We start from the raw sequence: 22157 nt of genomic DNA on the forward strand, positions 1-22157 counted from the left end.
GAGAGAGAGAGAGAGAGAGAGAGAGAGAAAGAGAGAGAGAGAGAGAGAGATTGAGATAAAGAATAAACACGGGAGGTCCTCGGTATTATACTTTGGCCAACAGAAAGATTTCCCTTCCAGAAGCAGATTTGGAAAAATTAGGTCCACTTTTCCCCATTTTCTGAAAGTCATTAGTGATGGACAGCTTTAATTAGGCCAGTAAAGTTCCAGTTCATCACAGTGACACCCCCAGCCTAACTTTACCTACTTGATTGTTGTGAACTATTTGGCTTTGCAGCCCCCATTTTAGAAACCAAAGGAACAAAACTAGTGACTAACTTTAGCTGTAAAAAATTAAAATGCAAGGTAGAACCAACATTTACCCTGAAACCGCTAGCTAAGGCAAAGGGGTGAATACTGTTATAATTAGATAAAACAAAGAAGACAGATCAAAGAGCAGATTATGGAGTTGGATGGTAATATGATGATCAAAATGTAACTTTTAATTTCAGACTCATATATCAATAGATCTTGTTGTATTTTAGAGCACTCCTGTCTGTGTTGTGTACTGTTGACTATATGACACACTTACCACAAAGACTTCCAAAACTGTCCACTCACTGTTGCCTTCTCTTTCCACATCTTCACCATCCCCACTTCCTCCCCAGTAGTTCCAAGGTCCTGCTTCGCTGGGTTCTAAGCTAACTGGCATGAGCTCCTTTTACATTACGAGTCCTACCTGCATATACCTGATATTTCTCTTTTCTTCTACAAGTAAACATTTCCCCTTATTTTTATCCATTGACTCCTCATTCTGTCCTGCCTCAAAGAAAAAGTGCTTCTTCCTCTTCCAAGGATTACATCTGTGTCCCAGAATTCCTGATTGCATCGCATAAATAAATAAGTGAGGTAATGTAAGAAAAGCACCAGGACTACGTAAGAGAAGTTATTGCTCTATCATTAGGTTAAACAAGAATGGGTTCTTCTCCGAGAACTTATTCCTTAGATGATAATATTTTGCATTACCAGTTTCTTTTTTCTGTCTCTTTAGTATTGAATCCTATCTAACAAAAAAATGTTTTAACATTCCTCTTATTTGTGATCCTTGACTCATTCCTGGATCCCTGTCAAAGTTTAATCTGAGTTCTGAGATCACTAGCACAGGATTTACCAGCCTAGAAAGAAAAAAGCTAGTTCCTACAGAGCCGTTAGACTCCACAGCCACCTTAGGAATCATAAAAGCACAGTCCTCAAAGGAAGGTCTGGTGATGCCTGGTGTTGAATTCACACTTTATCGCTTACCGACTGTATGACCTTGGACATTTATTTATTTATTTATTTATTTATTTATTTATTTATTTATTTATTTATTTTTAATTAATTAATTTTTTATGGTGACATTAATTAATGAAATCTGATAAGTTTCAGCTGTACATTTTAACAGTAAAGTATATATGTATTTATGTTGTGTGTTCACCTCATAGTTAAATTTCTTTCTGTCATCACATATTTGACTCCTTTTGCCCTGTCTACCTTGACTTTTCCCCTTCCCTTCTACCCTCTGGTAATCACTTGCCTATTGTTTATGTCCATGAGTCTCTGTTTGTTTGTCCTGTTTGTTTGTTGTTTTAGGTTTATATCCCACATATAAGTGATATCATGTGATTTTTCAACTTTCTCTGTCTGGCTTATTGCACTTAGCATGATTACCTCGAGGTCCATCATGTTATCGCAAATGGCAGTATTTCATCTCTTCTTATTCCATTGTACATATGTAGCACAGCTTCTTTATCCAATCATCTATTGTAAGACACTTCTGTTGCTTCCATGTCCTGGCCACCGTGAATAATGCTGCTATGAACATCGGTGTGCAAATATCTTTTGGGATATGAGTTTTCAAGTCTTTGTGTAAATACCTAGTAGAGGGCTTGCTGGATCATATGGTAGATCAATTCTTAGTTTTTTGAGGAACCTCCATATTGTTTTCCATAGTGGCTGTACCAATTTGCAGTCCCACCAGCAGTGTACGAGGGTTCCTTTATCTCTGCGTCCTCTTCAACATTTGTTATTACTTGTCCAGTTGATTATAGCTATTCTACCAGGTGTGAAATGGTGTCTCATTGTGATTTCAATTTGCATTTCCCTAATAACTAGTGATGTTGAGCATATTTCATATATTTGTTGGGACTTTGGACTTTTAATACCTCACTTTAGGCATCAAGATTGAAGAAAGCCAGGGCTAGGATGAGGTCAAGATGAAAATGCCTCTGGTGCAATATTTAAAAAGTATCAAAAATCTAAGCAATCAAGATAAATATTATTTTAATACTGTCTTTTAAAGAATCAAGATTAATGCAAAAAGTCCATGATGAACAAAATGTAAAAAAATTAAATAAAGATGGCATCAGTAATGATGCTGTGTGGAGCCAAAAGGAAAAATCAGTTAAGTAATAATGAATCTATCTTCATTTAAAATTCTGATACTTTTATTCATCATGAATTTTTTCACATTGATGTGGTATTTTATTTGGTTTTGGATTGTCTTTTAGCATTTTACTGAAGTATTTATCTTAATGACTCAATTTTTTTGCTCCCACTTTCATTTTGAAGTTGAGGAAAGCACCTCACTTGCCTCACCCTAGTCCCAGCTCCGCCTTCGCCTTAGCACTATTTTGATAGATTTACTTCCAAAGCCCAATGACTAATTCTAATATAAGAATAAAGAGTCTATGATTCATGTAAGAGAAACATTATTTTATTTTACCAGTAAAACAAGTTTAGAATTAGTTCCAGTCATGTTATCACAGTGAGAATCCTTTTTTAGAGTGGTTTTTTTTTTTTTTTTGCATGTACCTCATTGTGGGTGCCAGTCTAGATGCCAGTCTGGACACGTGAGTAAAACAAATGCTTAATTCAATGACTATCCAACTAACCACTTCAGTCAAGTGCTTAACTGAAATATTTAGGCTATTCTGTCAACATTTTTGAACTGATGGTTTTTCATACAACCAATCCACTAAGAAAAACAGGGCCTTATCTACAAAGAACAAGAATTATAAGGGATGACTACCTCATAACTGAGAAAAAAATAGTTTGATTTTTAAATCTCTATAATCATTAGTTCAAAGATAAAGTCCAGGAGAAAAGAAAATGGACTAAATATTGGCAATGTCTCACCTTTATTGACATAAAGACTTAATTTGTCAGCTGATGGGGAGTACTTTGTACTCTTTAAGGTAATTTGAGTTACCAATGGTGTGTCTAATTACATAGAATGCAGAAAAATAAGGTTTAGAAAGTCATTCTTGTCTTGTCTGTCAAGTAATGTCAACAATAATGAAAGTAGTTAACTTTATCGGTCTAGTGCTACAGATTCAGTGTCACTTTATAGATAGCTAAAATGAGGGGATCACACTGGTGAGATAGACTCGATTCCTTCATTAGCTACTGCTTGAAATTATTCTACAACTACAGGCAATGTAAAGGGTTTGTCTGAATATACCATATACCAGAACTCAAACACATTTATTTTTAATGTTAAAAAAAACAAAGCTGCTGGGTTTTCTTTGATCCTAATAAATATGTTGACGTATTCTAGCTATAATTAAATCTAGAGAAGACAGCAAGAGAAAGGGGAGAATAAATTAACTTTTAATTAGTTCAGGGTCAATTACATCTTGGATTGAAAGGTGCCAAAATCCTCATGGGGGCCTGAGGAGGTAATCAGATTCTCTTCTGGAATAAGCCAGTTCTGAGTTGCAGTGCTGATGTAGAAGCCTACTCTAGCAGATAGAATGTCTTGGGCCCCAGAGAATGGATAGTGGATCTGACACTTGCATTTGGCTTCATTAATTTTTTGGTGCTCATACAAAATCAATAATTCAAATTCTTCAATTTGAAAACCGAGAAATGATTGGTAGCACCATTCGAGGGCTCGTTTAGCATCCCTGAAAAGTTTATTGCAGGGCAGGAATTACTGTACATGCCAGATAAGAAATTGACCTAAATCTTTCTCTACAGATTGGTTCAAATCAGACATTTTAGTATTGGGAGGAATCTTAGAAATCAGCTAGTTCAATCAAACAGCTCTCATTTTATAGAGGATAAAATTTATTCGAGGTTACCCAGCCTTTTAAAATAAAACCCGGATATAAAAGACTTCTTTTTCCAGTGTTTTTTCTACTACTTAATTCTACCTACTTATAGGGAATGTTATTTGTTAAGTTAAATATGGTTACACTATCATGGAATATAAATGGAATTTTTTTTTCACACAAAGTAGAAAAATATTTGCATAAATTTTAAATAAAAAAAGAGTCTGTATATTTCTGTTATAGATATACTGGTTCTATATCAAAAATCATCCTTACAGGTTTTAAAAGATTCCAAATGTTGAAATATTACATGACTGAAATTGATAATATGTAACTGTTTAACCTGGATGTGCCAATTGACTCCTGTACACACTGTTTCCTGCCTAAATCACGGAGTCAGCCTTGGTTAATTTTGTGCCCACAGAGTGTGGAACACTAAGCTCGGTGCCGTAATGATTAATATCAAAAGAGAGCGAGAAATCTAACATATCGTATACAAATGATTAATCTACTCATTCAAAAGGATGCATGACATGACTTGTAAATATATGATTGCTTAGATCACCTAACACCCTCGTTTTTGGAATGACTTTATTGGGGTTAATTAAGAAGTGAAACTACAATACAAAATTGTCAGTATCAAATTATCTTCTCTAAGAAGACACTCTGAAGACTCCCTATATAGAACACAATTCCATCAACAGACTATTGTTGTCTGTGGACAACAAATGTCTCAGATATTTTATTAAAGTGAGATATATTTGTCCTTTTTGAGAGTTTCCTCAACTTTCTGAAATGTATTCACAAAACCTTCATATTCTAATTAATTTAGTTTTTAAAAGACAATCTCATGGACCTAACAACACCAAGCTTTCCAATAAAAAGCATTTCAATGCCTATGAAACTCAAATAAGCATCTCTACTTGTATATCTGCAACTTGCAACTTGCAACATCCAAGAAATACAAGAGATTTCCAATCAAATTGTAAGAACATTGTGGATCAAAAGTTAACATAACAGCCAAGAAACCAGCAGGAGGAGTGGAGTGACTGGATCATATGGTAGGTACTAATTAAAAATTTTTTTTTAATTGCCAAACTGTTTTCCAAAGTGGCTGCATCATTTTACATTTGCAGCAGCAGTGAATAACAGTTCCAGTTTCTCCGTACACTTGTCAACACTAAATATGGTCAGCCTTTTAAATTTTAGCTATTCTTTTTTTATTATTATTAAATTTATTGGAGCGACATTAGCTAATGAAATTATATAGGTTTTAAGTGTACAATTCAATAATACATCATCTGCATATTGCATTATATGTTTACCACCCAAAGTCAAATATCTTTCTGTCACTATATATTTGACCCCTTTGCCTTTATCTATCTTCCCCTCAACCCCCTTTCCTTCTGGTAACCACTAAACTAGTGTCTGTGTCTATGAGTTTTTGTTTGTCTTGTTTGTTGCTTTCAGTTTTATATCCTACATATGAGTGAAATCATATAGTTCTCAGCTTTTTCTTCTGACTTGTCACAAATGGCAGTATTTCCTCTTTTCTTATAGCCGAATAACATTCTATTATATATGTTTACCAGATCTTCTTTATCCAATCATCTATCGAAAGACATTTCAATTGTTTCCATGTCTTGGCCACCATGAATAATGCTGTGACTTAAATTTTAGCCTTTCTAATAGGTATAGAATGGTATCTTTGTGATCTTAATTTGTGTTTCCCTGATAACTAATGATGTCGAGAATCTTTTTATGTGCTTCTTTGCCATTTATATATTTTCTTTAGTAAAGTGGTGATTCAAATCTTTTGCCCATGTGTTGGGTTGTTTTCTTATTGAGTTTTGAGACTTCAGGATAAAATCTGGATATGAGTTCCTTATCTGATATGTTCTGCAAATATTTCCTACTAGTCTATGGCTTGTCTTTTCATTCTCTTAACACATCTTTCACAGTTTCTTTTGAAGAACAGACATTTTAAAATTTGATGAAATACAATTTATTTTTTTCTTTTATAAGTTATACTTTGTGTGTCATATCTAAGAAATCTTTGACTAATCCCAGTTCACAAAGATTTTCTTCTGTGTTTTCTTAGAGTTTTATAGTTTTATGTTTTACATTTATATCTGTCACAAGTAAATTTTTGCATATGGCATGAGATACAGATTAAGGTTCATTTTTTTCATATACAAATATCCAATTATTCCAGGACCATTTGTTGAAAAATCTATACTTTTTCCACTAAATTGTCTTTACAACCTTGACAAAATCAGTTGTTTATTTTACTTTGCATAATACCCTCTAGGTCCAACAAAATAAATGAACAAACAAAACAGAAACAGACTCATAGATATAGTAAAAAAGCTAATGGTTGCCAGACTGGGGGTAGGGGGTAGTTAGAGGAGTGGTGAAGAGATTAAGAAGTACAAATTGGTAGTTACAAAATAGTCATGGGAATGTAAAGTACAGCATAGGAATATAGTCAATAATAGTAATAACTATGCATGGTGCCAGATAAGTACTAAACTTATCGGGGGGATAGCTTCATAAATTACATAAATGTCCAACCACTATGCTGTGCACCTGAAACTAATCTGATATTGAATGCCAACTTTAATTGAAAAATAAAAAAAAATTCAATCAGTTTTTTATACATGTGTGGGTCTATTTCTGTTCAATCTGTTCTTTAACTTGGGTTAATTTGTCTGTCTTGATACCAATACCCCACTATCTTGATGATAGTAGCTTCATAAGAAGTTTTGAAATTAGATAGTGTTTACATACTAACTTTGATCTTTTTCAAAATTGTTTTGGCTATTCTAGGTTCTGTTCATTACCATATGAATTTTAGACTCAGCTTCACAATATCTATAAAAAAAATAACTTGCTGGATTTTTATTGAAATTGAATTGAATTAGTAGATCTACTTAAGGAGAGTTGGCATCTTAATATTATTTCAACCCATGAACAAGATATGTCTCTCTATTTACTTGTCTTCTTTAATTTATCTCAGCAATGTTCTATAGTTTTCGGTTTACATATTTGTATACATTTTGTCAGTTTCATTCCTAAGTATTTCATATTTTTGTTGCTATCATAAATAATACTGCTTTTTGGATTTTAATTTTCTATATTTGTACCTCGTATATAATAGTACAATTGATGTTTATATATTGATCTTATATCCTACAACCTTGCTAAATCACATGTTAGTTCTAGTACCTTTTTAGATTCCATCAGATTTTTTGCATAGACAATTATGTCATTTGAGAACAAAGATAATGCTACTTTTTCCTTTCAATCTAGGTGCTTCTCTGGATATCTTTTGATTAGTGTTACCATGGCATATCATTTTTCAGCCATTTACTTTTAACCTATTTATGTCTTTATATTTAAAATGTCCTCATGCAACAGTCCCCAACCTTTGTGGCACCAAGGACTGGTGCTCCTATGAGAATCTAATGCCTGATGATCTGAGGTGGAGCTGAGGCGGTGATGCTAGTGCTGGGGAACGGCTACAAATATAGATGAAGCTTCGATGCTGGTCTGATGCTCACCTCCTGTTATGTGGCCTGGTTCCTAATAGGCCACAGACTGATACTGGTTTGCAGCCCAGGGGTTGGGGACAGCATAGAGCTGCTTTTTCTTTCAATCCGGAAATATATTTCTTTTAATCTGTTGTTTAAATCATTTACACTTAATGCAGTTATTGATATATGGCTAGGTTTAAGTCTATCATCTGCCAATTTATTTTGTATTTGTATATCATCTCTTCTATGTTCCCCTTTAGTTTTTTTCCTGCCTTCTTTTGGACTAAGAACTTTTTTATGAATCCATTTTATCTTATTTGTTGGCTTATAGTTATAATCCTTGTTGTTGTACACATTTTTAACTTATCACATTCTACCTTCAAGTGATAGTATACAATTCATGTATGACAAAATAGCCTAAAATAGTATACTCTCATTTCTTCCCTCTGGTCTGTGTGCTATGATTGTTAAATATTGAACTTATACATATGTTGTAAACACAGCAATGCATTATTTTTGTTTAAACAGTAACTTATCTCTTAAAGTGACTGAAACAATAAGAAAAAAGTTGTATAATTTCTCATTTTATTACCATTTGTGCTCTATATTTTTGTGTAAATTCATATATTAATCTAGTGTCACGTCTCTTCTACTTGATGAATTTTCTTTAACATTTTTGATAGGGTGAGTCTGCTAGTGATGAATTCTTTCAGCTATATATTTGCATATCTAAGAAAGTCTGTATTTTATTTCTGAAAGATAATTTTGCTGCATATAGAACTCTAGGTTGATTAATTTTTCTTCTTTCAATACTTTAAAGATGTTGCTCCACTGCCTTCTCACTTGCATTCTTTCCAAAGAGAAATCTACTCTCATTCTTATCTTTATTTCTCTGTACATAATGTCTTTTTTTATCTTGTTGCTTTGTAATTTTTTTTTCTTTTTTACTGCTTTTGAGCAATTCAATTATGATGTTTCTTGAAGTAATTTTCTTCATATTTCTGTGCTTGAGGTTTCTTGAAATTCTCAGATCTGTTGGTTATACATTTTTCAATTTGGGAAATTTAGGATATTGTTTATTAAATTATTTTTTGCCACACTCCTTCCCTTGGGGATTTCAATTATACATATATTATACCTGAGAAGTCCTTCCACATCTCACTGATGCTTTTTATTTTTTAAATATTTTCTGTTTTATTTTGTGTAGTTTCTATTGCTATGTTTTCAAGTTCATTAATCTTTTCCTTTGCAATATATAATCTCTGATTAATCCCTATTCAGTGTATTTTTAATCTCATATATTGTAATTTTCATTTCTAGAAGTGCTGCTCTATCCTCTTATAGACTCTATTTTTGAGAAATCTAACTGCTTTGATTTCCCCCAGACTCTCAGCTTTATTTTCTTAACTCAGAAAGTCTACTGGGCTCTACCTGTGTTCCCTTCCCTCAAATAAGTAATCTGGGGCAATCATAAGGTTCATGTTGTTAGTTTCCATTTCTCAAGAATCACTGTCTTTTGTTTCCTTGTGTTCTGTGTCTTGAAAACCATTGTTTCAAATACTCTGTTTTGTTTTAGTTTGGTTTTGGTTTTGGTTGTTTCAGACAAGAACATTAATTCAGTACTTTTTATTTTTTCATCTTGGGCAGTAGTAGAAGTCCTCAATTTGTAACCTATTATTAAACTAGTCTACAATGTCTGTTGAAAAATGCTGTATATTTGTATTTCTTAGCATATTTAACCAATAATTTAAAGCTTAATGCTGAAATGTCAAGGAAAAATATTCCCTAGCTTCAAAAAAAAACCCACAAAAACTTGAAGAGAGTAAATGATTTAGTGTCTATCTGTGTCCTTGATGAAACTACTACTACAAAAAAAAAAATCTTATGTGAGCATGCAGAAGTCTCTTATATCAGTTAAAGACGACTATCTCTTAAACTTTGGAAAACTTTAATGATATTAAGTTTGTGGGGGAAATTATAAATAGGAATAACTTCGTAATATATGTATTTGAAGTGATTGTACCTAATAAGTACAGTTGGCAAAAACAGAGCCTACAGAATCATCTGTAAAGTGTTATTCATATCTCACACCTTTCTTACACAAATTTATAAAGTACAATGAAAAAATGGTATACTTAAATTTGAGCAAATTAAAGGTGCATTTAATTTTAATAATTCATATTGCTGATTTGACACTATCATTTCATAGCAAATGACAATTTGACATTATAATATACATAGGCTATGCATGTCTCAAGAACAGAACTTTATTCTGACCTGAAAAAAGTGTAATAAGTATCTGACAGCCATACATTCAACAACAGGTTATACTCTATCCAAGTAGAATAAAACATTAACATAAGATAAACACCAAGAGACATATAAAAGAAACTCAGGATTTGATTTACATCCTGAAACTTAATTTGGGGAACTTCTTTAAGGAACAAAAAACAAAATTATGAATATATAACTGACAAAAAGGAAGTCAACCCAGTATTTCTGAAAGGTATTCCATTACTCAAGGTTCATTCACTCGTGTACAAGAGTGAGTGTGAACCACATAAATGCAGCCTACTAAACTCAAAATGAATGTATCTCCAACTCTAGTTCCCCTAGAAATGAAAAGTGCAAAAAATGCCCATGGCTACATCAGTGACCTGACGCAGGAAAGCGTGCAGTGGGACAAGTTGAAATAGAAAGATATTCAGTATTAATCAATTGCAGCTGGTATATCTTACCTTTGCAAATGTTACAATACCATATAACCATGTGAACATATTGCTAGCCCCTAAAGGGCCCTGGGGTTAAACTTATTTAACTTTTTTCTAAATCCATCTCTGAGGAAAGGAAGAGTGGAAGTACAGAATAACACGACTTAAAATTGTCACACCTCCACCTCTCCGCAAACAAGTTATTTCAGAAACCTCAACATTGGGTACTCATAAGAATCTTGCCTTTAATATATCCCTAAACACTGAAGATATAAAGGCCATTGGGAACAAGTCTTCCTATGTCTTTTATTTAACCAGGAACATGAAAAGGAAAGAGATTAAAGGAAACACAGGGGTAAGATGGAGAGGTGGGCTAGACAAGGTCCTCTAGATACATGGCCCTGCCAGCAGAGAGGTTTACAAAATGACCTGGGTTCCAGGTCTACCTGGTCTTTCTAATTGCATCCACTAACTCTCAGGCACCAAGCTCCTCAGCAGTTGCTATGGGGACTGCCCAAGTTTCACATGGATCCCCTTGACTAATGTTCTAGGAAACTTAGACAAAAGGTAGCAATTCTATACCATACTTGGATTAATAGGTGGGTACAGAACATTTTTTCTATTCTCAGCTATTCTGTTCTTGTCTAAATCAATTTGTTATGCCATTATGTTACAGAATATATTCATACAGCAAGTTTTGCTAACCTACTTCTTACCCTTTAATATGTAGTAACAAAAAGACAGAAGTCCATCTACTGTGAATTTAGCCCAAGGAGCACTGTGTTCTCCAGTCATATCTTTGCATTTTTTTAGCACATTGCAATGGGTGTGTAAAGAGATGTTAAAATAAAAGGAAATATGTGTCTGCACATGCACACATATATGTACACTGCAACCCTATAGTTATCCAAATGTCTACATAGTAAATCCTAAAAAGAAAACCCTACATCAGATATAAATAACTTTCTCTAGAGGTATTGGAAATCCCAGGACATTCTCCAGTATCCTGTCTCTTGGTGTCTTTCCCACAGAGAAATATTAAACTGACGGCATGGATTACACCTACTGTGAAAGGCGAAACTGAACACCAAGGCAGCCCCTGGAGGATTAGATTTGTCTTTCTGACACCACCTGTTAGAGTAGGAATCCTGATCCCTGGAGCACAAAATGGCTGTGTCTCAGAGGCGGGGCTGCTTCTAAAGTGTACAAGTGGCTCTGTCATTTTTCAATTTCAGTCATTTTATTAGATTGACAAGGTAAAAGGACGATAGTAAAAGGGCATCTAATGCCACATCTATAGATTTTTTAAGCTAGGGGCACATAGTTCACACACACGCACACACACACACACACACACACACAAACACAATGAGACTTTGGGACCATCTGTTTATATTTACCATTGTTCTACATTTCTGAGTCAGCAACAAGCAGGTGATTGCATCACCTCCCCTCTAAGTAACTACTGACCCCAAACACACACCTCATTCAAAAAATTTTTATTTTTTTCCCTTGTAAAAAATATTTGAATTAACAAAAAGGAGTATAGTATTGCATTAAATATTCACAGAGTAGCTTGTCAAATATTTAATTAGTCTATTTTTCATCCATTTGATATTTTATTAAAACAAGCAATCACTTTACAAGATTGAGAGGTAACTTTAGGGTTCAGACAATAATAGTTCCCAGTGTGGGACCCACAACTTAGACATTCTGTGATTCTGGACAAGTTCCTTATTCTTTTTAAATATTAGTTACTATTTCTCTAAAAGAGGAAAATACCTATTTTGAAAACTTGCTTGGAGGACTAAATAAGTTATATAATCCATATATCTGAAGAAAAATAAGTTATATATATATATATATATATATATATATTTCCATTTCACAGTTCCTATAGCAGTTTTTTTTAATGCAGCATTAATTTTTGTGATTGATGAGAAAATCTGTGTTCAGCTGGCATCTCAATGAATTCTTTTTTGAAAATCTTCTATCAAGACTTTTAAATGATTGACTCTGAGAAATTTTTATTTTATTATTATTAAAAGAGCTATTTAATGTGAAATCATTTATTTATAAAACCAAAGATTTTATTCTTTTTGTAACTGCATTCTCCATTTCCACTCTTGTCTGAGCCTATTATGGTGACAAATAAAATGTAATGGAAATCAATTGGAAAATTGGAATTCTGAAAATTTTACTTGGCTTTGCTTTGTTCAAACTCACCACATATAATCCTTCAAGCCATTTAACTCCCTTGTGGGTAATCTTTCTCCCAAATAGCAACCCTTGCTTTCTGCATTCAATTAGTCCACAAGTGTTTGCTGAAGACCTATGGTGAGCCTATACCATATTAAACAGTATGGGGTCTATAAGAAAAATAAGTGATGACAAATTATATAGTAATTATTGGTTCTCAAGCCACATATTGAACTTGTCTCCTTCCTTTTTTGTCTCACCTTGAAAGAGATGATGTCTATACCCTAAGAACTTGATATCAAGAGAAATAAGATGTTAATACACATGAATCAATTAGCAAGCAATTGATGATTACCTACTAATAAAATGTTAAATCATGTGACCTAAACTATTCTAAATAGTTGGTCAGGGATGGGCTATATCACTAGGGTTAGGTCACCAGGAAATACATTATATAAATGGTTGGGTTTTAGCTGGATATTAAAAGCAAGGGAAAAAAATAGAGTCTAGGGAATAGTGAAAGGATATTACTAATGGGGGGACTGAATCATCAGTTATTTGAAAGGAGCAAGATGATTAACTGGGGATGAGGTAGAAGAAGTTACAGATGGAGACATTGGTTTTAGCTAGATGGGGAAAGCTTGAATGCGAGGCTTGGCTTTAGGTTATTTCATTCTGTAAGACAATGTCATGCCAGTTGAGGGAGCAGTGGGAGGAGGGCGATGAAGCAAAAGTTTGAGTTTTAAAGAGAATAGTAAACAAAATATCAAATGGAAATTTTACTTCATTTTTCAAAGATCCACCTCTTATAATGTTCTCCCATTAATTTACCCATTGTTTTTTTATGTGAAAAATATTTTATTGAACTATCCTCCTCATTCAGTTTAGTTCAGTCCATTACACTTTTGACCACTTATTATGCTCTAAACACAGTTCTAGAGAAACCAAGATGAGTAAGAATCAATCCCCACTCTCAAGCAGCTTATGACTGAGCCCAAAAGGAGTCCCTGAGAGAGTCGCTGTCAGTCTGAAAGGTCATAATAATACTAAGACATTATTTGTTTTTATAACTGTGTTGACATGTCAATGATGGTATAAAGAAGTGGTGAATAAAACTGCTGGTGTCTCAGCACCATTTAGAGCAGTGGCTCCAAACTGTGCTGGTAATCGTATACTGCCATGCACTTACAGAATAAAAATAGTCAGTTTCACATAAAAACATTCTTGTTACAGTGGTAAAAATTCTTAATTTTATTAAATCTAAATCCTTGAGTAGATTTTTTTTAATATTCTATGTGGAAAATGAGAAGCACACAGAAAGTACTCCTGCTGCACAATGAAACATCATGACTGCTTTGAAGTAAAGCATGTGTGCAACTGAGCTGAACATCATTGAGCACCATTAAACACTATGTGTCACGGAACATATTTATACTTTAAAAAAAAAAAAAGACCTCAAGACAAACTAGGGTTAGTCCAACATGAGTGTTTAGAAGAAAATTTCTTAAATATTAGCAAAATGACTTCAAAGAAAACAACTGACAGTATTTATTGCCAATGAAAAAAATCTGAGCTTTCACGTGAATATCAAAATTTTGGCAAATTTTACCTACCACCAGTACCTTGAGAGCTTGCTAAAGAATTTCCTGATGAAGTTGGTGGTGATATAAAGGTTGATTTTTTTTTTCATGTTTTATAATAAATGTGTCAACACTTTGAAGATCTGAGCAATTCAGTGTGCAAATGCATGGTAATGATAAAATCATACATGGGTAAAAGATTTATTCAAAGTGAATGGTAGACCAATGAATATTTTTAAATTATTATTTTATTTTAATTCTCAATTGCAGTTAACAAACAATATTATCTTAGTTATAGGTATACAGAATAGTGGTTAGGCATTTATATAACTTATGAAGGAGTCTCTCCCTATAAGTCTAGCACCAGTAATAACTATATTGTAACATAGTTATTACAATATTATTAACTGTATTTCCTATGCTATACTTTACATCCTTGTGATTATTTTTATAGCTGGCAATTTGTATTGCTTAATCCCATTCACCTTTTTCACCCATTCCCCCAGGCTTATTTCATTTGGTGACCATTCATTTGTTCTCTGTGTCTATGAGTCTGTTTCTGCTTTGTTGGTTCATTTATTTTATATTTTATATTCCACATATAAGTGAAATTACATAGTATTTGTCTTTACCTGTCTGACTTTTTCACTCAACATAATACTCTTTAGGTCTATCCATGTTGTTTGAAAATGGCAAGATTTCATTATTTTAAGGCTGAATAATATTTGCTTGTATATATGTACCACATCTTCTTTATTCAGTTGTCTATCAGCTGATATTTTGGTTGCTTCCATATCTTGGTTATTGTAAATAATGCTGCAATGAACCCATTGAGCCCAGAAGGAGTCCCTGAGAGAGTTTCTGTCAGTCCGAAAGGTCGTAATAATACTAAGACATTTAGTAGGGTGACAATTCATATTTTCTTTCTTTTTTTTTCAGTCTTATTGAGAAACTGTTGATGTATATCATTGTATAAGTTTAAGGTGTACAGCGTGATGGTTTGATTACCACAATAAGTTTAGTTAACATCCATCATCTCATATAGGTACAATAAAGAGAAAAGAAAAAATTTCTTCTTGTGGCGAGAACGCTTTGGATCCACTCTCTTAACAACTTTCCTGTAAAACATACAACATTAACTATAGGCACCGTGTGGTATGTTACATCCCTTCCTCCATTCCCCTTCCCTCTGCCTCCTGCCTGTTGTAAACACAAACCTGATCTCTTTTTCTATGAGTTTGGTGGCTTGTTCGTTTGTTTAAACATATCTGTTTCTATGGAAAGTGTCTGTGCTTGGAAGCTAAATTTTACCTAGCATAGATTGATGAACTCCAAATAGGAGTTGTTTAATGATTCCTATAGATATGTCTTTTAATAAGCCAATCTGAGGAGAAGTAATAATAATTGGACATACTTCAATCAGTACATTAGATAAAAACCTCTTCACGGGGATCTTTTGGTGAGAGTTGTGACAGGTCCGAAAATGGAAGACAGTATCGCCATTGTTTTCTGAGTTTCAAAAGAAGGGAAGATGTTAAATGCCAACTGCCAGGCCTAAGAGGAACAGTCACTGTTGACTAACTTTTTGTAGGGCCAAATCTCGGGGTCACGAAAGATGATTTCATATATCCCTGACTGTGACTATGGCAAAGTACTCTCAACACTGTCTTTATTTAAAATTATTTGAGGACATACAGGCAAACTGAAATAACTTCTGAAGGTCAAGCTTCTCTCCTTTTAATTACAAGAAAGTTAATCTTTCTGGAAATTCTGGAACTAGACTGCCGCATAGGTTCTTTCATGTTTTCATACCCAAAGTCATCAGGTTCATATGTGAGTGAAAGACTAAGAAATGTACAAATCAAGGTGTGCTATGTTCTCAAATTGTGGCTTTTTTTTTCTAAAAAGTCTTTTTTAATTTTCTTTTTTTAATAATTTAAAAAATTTGTCAATTATAGTTGACATACAACATTATGTTAGTTTCAGGTGCACAATATACTAATTAGACATTTATGTAATTTACAAAGTGATTACCCTGATAAATCTAGTACCCATCTGACACCATAAACAGTTATTACAATATTATTGTCTATATTCCCTATGCCGTACTTTATATACCCAGGACTATTTTGTAACTACCAATTTGTATTTATTAATCCCATACCCCTTTTTATCCCCCAACCCTCAATCTTTCCCCCATCTGCAACCCTCAGAATGTTCTCTGTATCTATGAGTTGGTTTCTGTTTTGTTAGTTTATTTTGTCCTTTAGATTCCACATATAAGTGAAATCATATGTCATTTGCCTTCCTCTATCTGACTTGCTCCACTCAGCACAATACCCTCTAAGTCCATCCATGTTTTTGCAGATGGCAAGATTTCATTCTTTTTTATGGCTGAGAAATATTCCATTGTTTATATGTACCACATCTTCTTTATCCCTTCGTCCACTGAAGGACACCCAGGGTGCTTCCATATCTTGACTATTGTAGGTAATATTGCAGTGAACATATGGATGCACATGTTTCTTCAAAGTAGTGTTTTGGGTTTCTTCAGATAAATACCCAGTAAGTGGGATTACTGTGTCCTTTTTGTCTCTTGTTATTGCCTTTGTTTTAAAGTCTATTTTGTCTGATATAAGCACCCCAGATTTTTTTGTTTGTTTCCATTTTCATGAAATATCTATTTTCATCCCTTCACTTTCATTCTGTGTATCTTTCAATCTGAAGTGAGTCTTCTGTATGCAGCATATGTAGGGGGCTTATTTTCTTAAGCATTCAGCCACCCAGTGCCTTTTGATTGAAGCATTTAATCCATTTATTTTTAAATTAATTATTGATAAATATATAACCATTGCGATTTTATTTTTCACATTTTTTTCTTCTTCTTAAAAAAGTCCTATAACTTTTCTTATAAATCAGTTTAGTGAAGTTGAAGCCATCTTGACCTGAATTCTCAAAGAATTTTAACGTAACAGAGTTCAAGAAGTTTATTAATATCATTTTGAATTTCACATTTCAACTATGCTTATGAAACTATTTCATGCCAAGTTATGGTTTGCTACCAAATATATCCACGATAATTATCTAGAAAGGCTGCATAATTACATATCTTTGTAAGACCAGATTTTCTTCCTATGCTTCAACCAAAACAATCCAAGAGCTTGAATATAGAAGCAGATATAAAATCCAGCTTTTTTCTGTTAAGTCAGATATTAAAGAGTTTTGCAAATTATATAAAAATCACCATTCTTTTTTCAACAATATAGTTATTTTTCATAAAAACACACAATGAATTTATTATTATTTGTAAATAAATTAATAAATTACTATTTAAATTTTCCCCAGTTGTAGTTTTTAATATGTTAAATAGGATAAATATAAACCACAGAAACAGAAGCTCTTCATGAGCTTTTAATAATTTTTTAAGAGTAAAATAAGTTCTAAGACCAAGTTCAAAAACTGCTTAAGAGTAAAATAAGTTCTAAGATCAAGTTCAAGAACTGCTGGTTAAGCCAGTCGTGGAGTGTCCAAGGAAGGCCCTTCCCACTTTTCAGTTTCTTCCTTGCCCACTCTATTAATAGAAATAAATGTAGTAAAAAAAAAGAAATCGATGTATTTCACTAATTATCAAAATTGCAATTATAACTCAGAACTTGCTAAAGTTCCTCAGTCTGTTTTTATATGGGCTTTATTTATGTAATTTGAATGCTATATATGCTTCTCAGGCATTTTTCTTTTTAAGTTTATTTTTTTATTTCATTAAAGTTGCACTTTCATATTATAGAGGCAAATTTTTCTCTGAAGCTTGATAAAGAAATCCAAAGTCCTTCAGCTGCCAACTTAATCCCAAAATTTCAGCTCCCCAAAGGCAATTATTCCCAATGTTTCTAGCTGATACTTTTGATATTTACTTCTATCTCTCTATAACACATGCCGCTATTACAAAATCTTATTTTTTCAATTGTCAGCAATATCTACAGACTCCTCACTGTGGAAGATGAATATTGAGCTCTCTGTCATCTCATGCCACCCAAAACCAATGACTACCACCTCCCAAATACACACACACTCCTCATGCCTCCATTCTCCTAATACAAAATTTTGATTAGAAAAAATTTTAACTGCTTATAACATTATAAGTATGTATGCATACTTCATAACTAAGCTACATAGTACACTATTATTTATTTGTCTTTCTTGCATAAGTTTTTGTTTTCCCTGAATTATTTTTATTTTCATTTTCTTTCTACTAAGTGCCTTTTTCATTAGTTGCATAATCTCTGTTCATATTTTAATTACATTAGATATTCTCAGATTTTCATCTTCCTGAGGTAGTGTGTCTGAGCACCCTCTGACCTGCTCTGACCTGGGTGACTATTCCTCAGGTCAGCTGCATAGCAACCATCTTTGGGAATCTCTCTAACAAGCATGGTTCACCACACACTGCCTGTTTCTGATCCCGTGTCTTTCTCTTTCCTAGTTTTTTTCTTAGTTAATTATGCAGCACACTCTGGAAGTATCTCTAGAGAAAGTATATGGAAGATTAAATTTTCTAAAAATATATATATGAATGTCTGAAAAATATATATTAATAAATTATAAGTTAATGAATTAAAATAGATTTATTAGTTTTAAAGAGAATTTCAGTTTGAAAATCATTTTGCCTCAGAATATTGAAGTCTTTGTTCCATTATCTTCTGCTTTCAGCATAGTTGTTGAGAAATGTAATACTATTTTTACCTTTGGTTCTTTGTATAAAAACTATTCTGACTTGTTTGTTTGTCTTCCCTTTCAGGAAGAATTTGGAATCTTCACCTGTCCTACTTTTTAAAATTCTTAACAGGTGTTTTGGGGATGTATTCTTCATTCACTGTGCTAAATATTGGTGGATTCTGATGTGCCTAAACATTTTTTCAGTTATTTTGTTGATAATTTTCTCTCTTCCGCTCTTTCTGTAATTCTTTTTATTTAGATATTGGACCTCATGGACAGGCCCTTTAATTTTTTTTAATCATCTCTCTTTTATTTTTTATCTTTGTCACTTTGTTTTTAATTAGGGGAGAGTACTTTAACTTTATCTTCCCATTTCCTTCCTTCCTTCCTTCCTTCCTTCCTTCCTTCCTTCCTTCCTTCCTTCCTTCCTTCCTCTCTCTCTCTCTTTTTTTTTTTTTTTTTTTTTGCTGTAGTAATTTTAATTTCCAAGACCTCTCATTTGTTCTTTAAAGAGTCCTTTCTTGGCTGTGCCTTCTTTTTTTCCCATGGATGCAACACTTATATTACCTGAGAATTTTGAAGTTTCTTCTCCCTGAATGGTTCTCTCTTTCCTCTAATTGTTTTTGCCCATTGGTTGGCTTATTTGAGATTTTCTGTTTAATGTTAGCTGCTTTTCTTAGATGTCTGCCAAATGATGCTTGGTGGATAGTAGTATGTATTTAAAATCATGGCACAAAAAACTGATTTGCAGCACAATACCATGGGTAGACTCGCTAATTGTGGAATGTGCTGTGAAGTGATCTAATTTAGTTTTCTTATTTGGGGAGACCCCAAAGCCAGTATCTTTAGGCCTTTTTTAAAAACTTTCCAGTAAGTTAGCAGATTTCCCAGGAAAGGCTCTTTCCATCCTGGCTGGGAGGTATAAGCCTGGCTGACACAGTTCTGGGAGCTGATGTCCTCACTCTTAAGTAGTGTTCTATCATTCAGAGACTCTCTGCTTTGACCATCTGCAAAGACTGAACATACATATGTATGTGTATGTGTGTGTGCATGTTCAGAAAAATAAATATGTATCACACTCTGGTGTAGGACAATTTCTATATAGAGATGTAGGGGTGCTGGAATTCTAATTCCTTCTTAAACAGGCCTTCAACTTCCTTATTTTTAAGACCCAAATCCACCCCTTTGTGCAAGATTACTTATGCACTCATTTGCTTTTTGACATTTCCATGCTGGCTTATGGGCTTCAGAGAATTATCAACCCTGATACTGGCAGTCTACAAAATTTTGTTGCTATCATCTGTTATCCTATTTAGATTTATATCAATTTTGGCTTATATCTCTCTTTAATCTAATACTCTCCTCCTTTTCTTAATATCTTAATTGTCATTTAAGTGATTTTAGGGGAAGCAGTGGCAATTTTTGTGCATGTTCAATTTGCTGTCTTTAAATAAAGGTCCACTTTGATTTTTATTGCTCCTTGTTTGGCAAAATTTCCAGAAATTTTCAGAGATTTTGTATTTCAGCATTAGCAAAGAATAAGAAAAAATTTTAAGATTTTATTAAAATTAAATCTGATTTATAACATTAGCTGAATATTTATTTAGTTTTTAAGCATTAAACATAAATGAGTATATTATGTGAAGCCACTTATGGATATTAGAATCTAATGACAGAGAAAAATGGAATTAATTAAAAAATGATGGCTAAAGTCAATCTCATTATTTATAACAACATTTATTGAATATATACTATTAGGATATACTCTAATAGAAACTCTTATAAACTGCAAGGAGATGTCACAGAGCTAATTTTTGTCATATCTTAGAAAACTTTGACAGGATAAAGAAGAGCTATGGCTATTAAATTGAAAGTGACTAAAATATCCTGGTGATTGAAATCTATCTGTTCTGCGGTAATTATGAATTAACTGCAGTTACTTTATTTATTTAACATCATGCTATTCTGCAAGGATAGTAGGGTTGAGTAGTTAATGAATAAAATGCTTTAAATATCTTCCCAGTACAAGCTTTTTAAACTCTCAACTTATTTAAGACCCATTTTACACTAATCTCCTGATCTGTTGATAAATGTCCTTTAAATGTATCATCTATTTCAAAATATGGGTGCCATCAACATTCCAGGAGTACGTACTCAATTCTAGTTCATACAATTTCGTTTCCATCCAGTAGGAGGGCATACCAAACACTGCTACAGTTTCATCTACATGATTCAACTCTGATTTATCTTGGTCCTAAACATTTTAATTTTTTTTTACAAATACTTAAATTATTTACCCCACTTTATAAAACAACCCTTACACATTTTCACATTGTCAATAACCATAAGTAATTCTAATACTTTTTAGCCTCAAGTTTTATGCCAGGGCCTGTGCAAGGTGTTTTGCATATATTAACTATATTCAGTCCTTTATAGCAACCTATTATTAGAGACGTGAAACCAAAGCACAAGGAAGCCAGGACTTGAACCCAGTCCTGTTCCAACCCCCCAATTTATCATTCTTCAACACTATAAAATATGAACTCCCAGTTTATTGTCATAATTCCTAAACTGTGATTGATTCTTAACATTAGTGTAACTAATGGGGGGATGTGGGAGGAAGGGGGCAATATATGCTAACTCAAATTCCAAAATACAAAACATACTGTAATTATTAAATTGAGATATAACTGTTAAGAATATATGAAATATATTCTTATATTCTTATATATATGAAATATGACAATGTAAAAATTTCAATTTTTAAAAAAACTTAATAATACATTACCTATGGAAATGTGTTTGTCCATGTCAACATTTACTCATAAAAATGATTGCTTACTTGGATGAGTTCAGCTGGAGTTGGGAGTTACCACTATTACAATCAAATAGTGTAGACTCTATGGGAAAAAAATTATCACACTGCACCTATGTTTCTGGAGGTGCCATTTTGAAATAAATTTCAGTACTCTGAACTAATCCAATATTTGTGTTCACCAGCTTTTCTACCCGGGATTCCTGGGCTGAAGTCTGAAAATTCTTGAGATTAAACTAAAGAGATTCTCAAAATGAAATAAGTAGAATTCAGGAACTACATATCTCAAAATTATAGAACATGTAAACTTATTTTTAAAGCTTATTCAGTGATCACCTACAGTTTTATGTTTCTTTTGAAATTAACTAGGGATTTTTAAAATCTAAATTTGAGTTTAGGTGCTAAAAGCTTCCAAATTAAAAATATGAATTTTCTAGAAATTATAGGCCTATATTTTCAAAGAACGTAGATGCAAAACTCCTCAACAAAATATTAGCAAAACATATTCAACAGCACATTAAAAGAACCAT

General features: G+C 33.0%; 1 protein-coding gene across 2 annotated transcripts in view; it reads left to right on the plus strand.

The window, feature by feature from the left end:
- Positions 1 to 2858: 2858 nt before the first annotated feature.
- The window catches only part of GREM2 (gremlin 2, DAN family BMP antagonist), an 80739-nt gene continuing 61440 nt past the window's right edge, over positions 2859 to 22157 (plus strand). The window contains exon 1 of one of the 2 annotated variants that reach the window (XM_023523203.1): positions 2859 to 2870. The gene's annotated coding sequence lies outside the window, so the exon portion shown is untranslated. Of the gene's footprint in view, positions 2871 to 5072; positions 5135 to 22157 lie in introns of those variants that run through there. The other variant, XM_011380008.2, reaches the window with a different exon arrangement.

This window comes from Pteropus vampyrus, unplaced genomic scaffold, assembly GCF_000151845.1.
Source record: "Pteropus vampyrus isolate Shadow unplaced genomic scaffold, Pvam_2.0 Scaffold383, whole genome shotgun sequence".
Classification (NCBI taxonomy): Eukaryota; Metazoa; Chordata; class Mammalia; order Chiroptera; family Pteropodidae; genus Pteropus; species Pteropus vampyrus.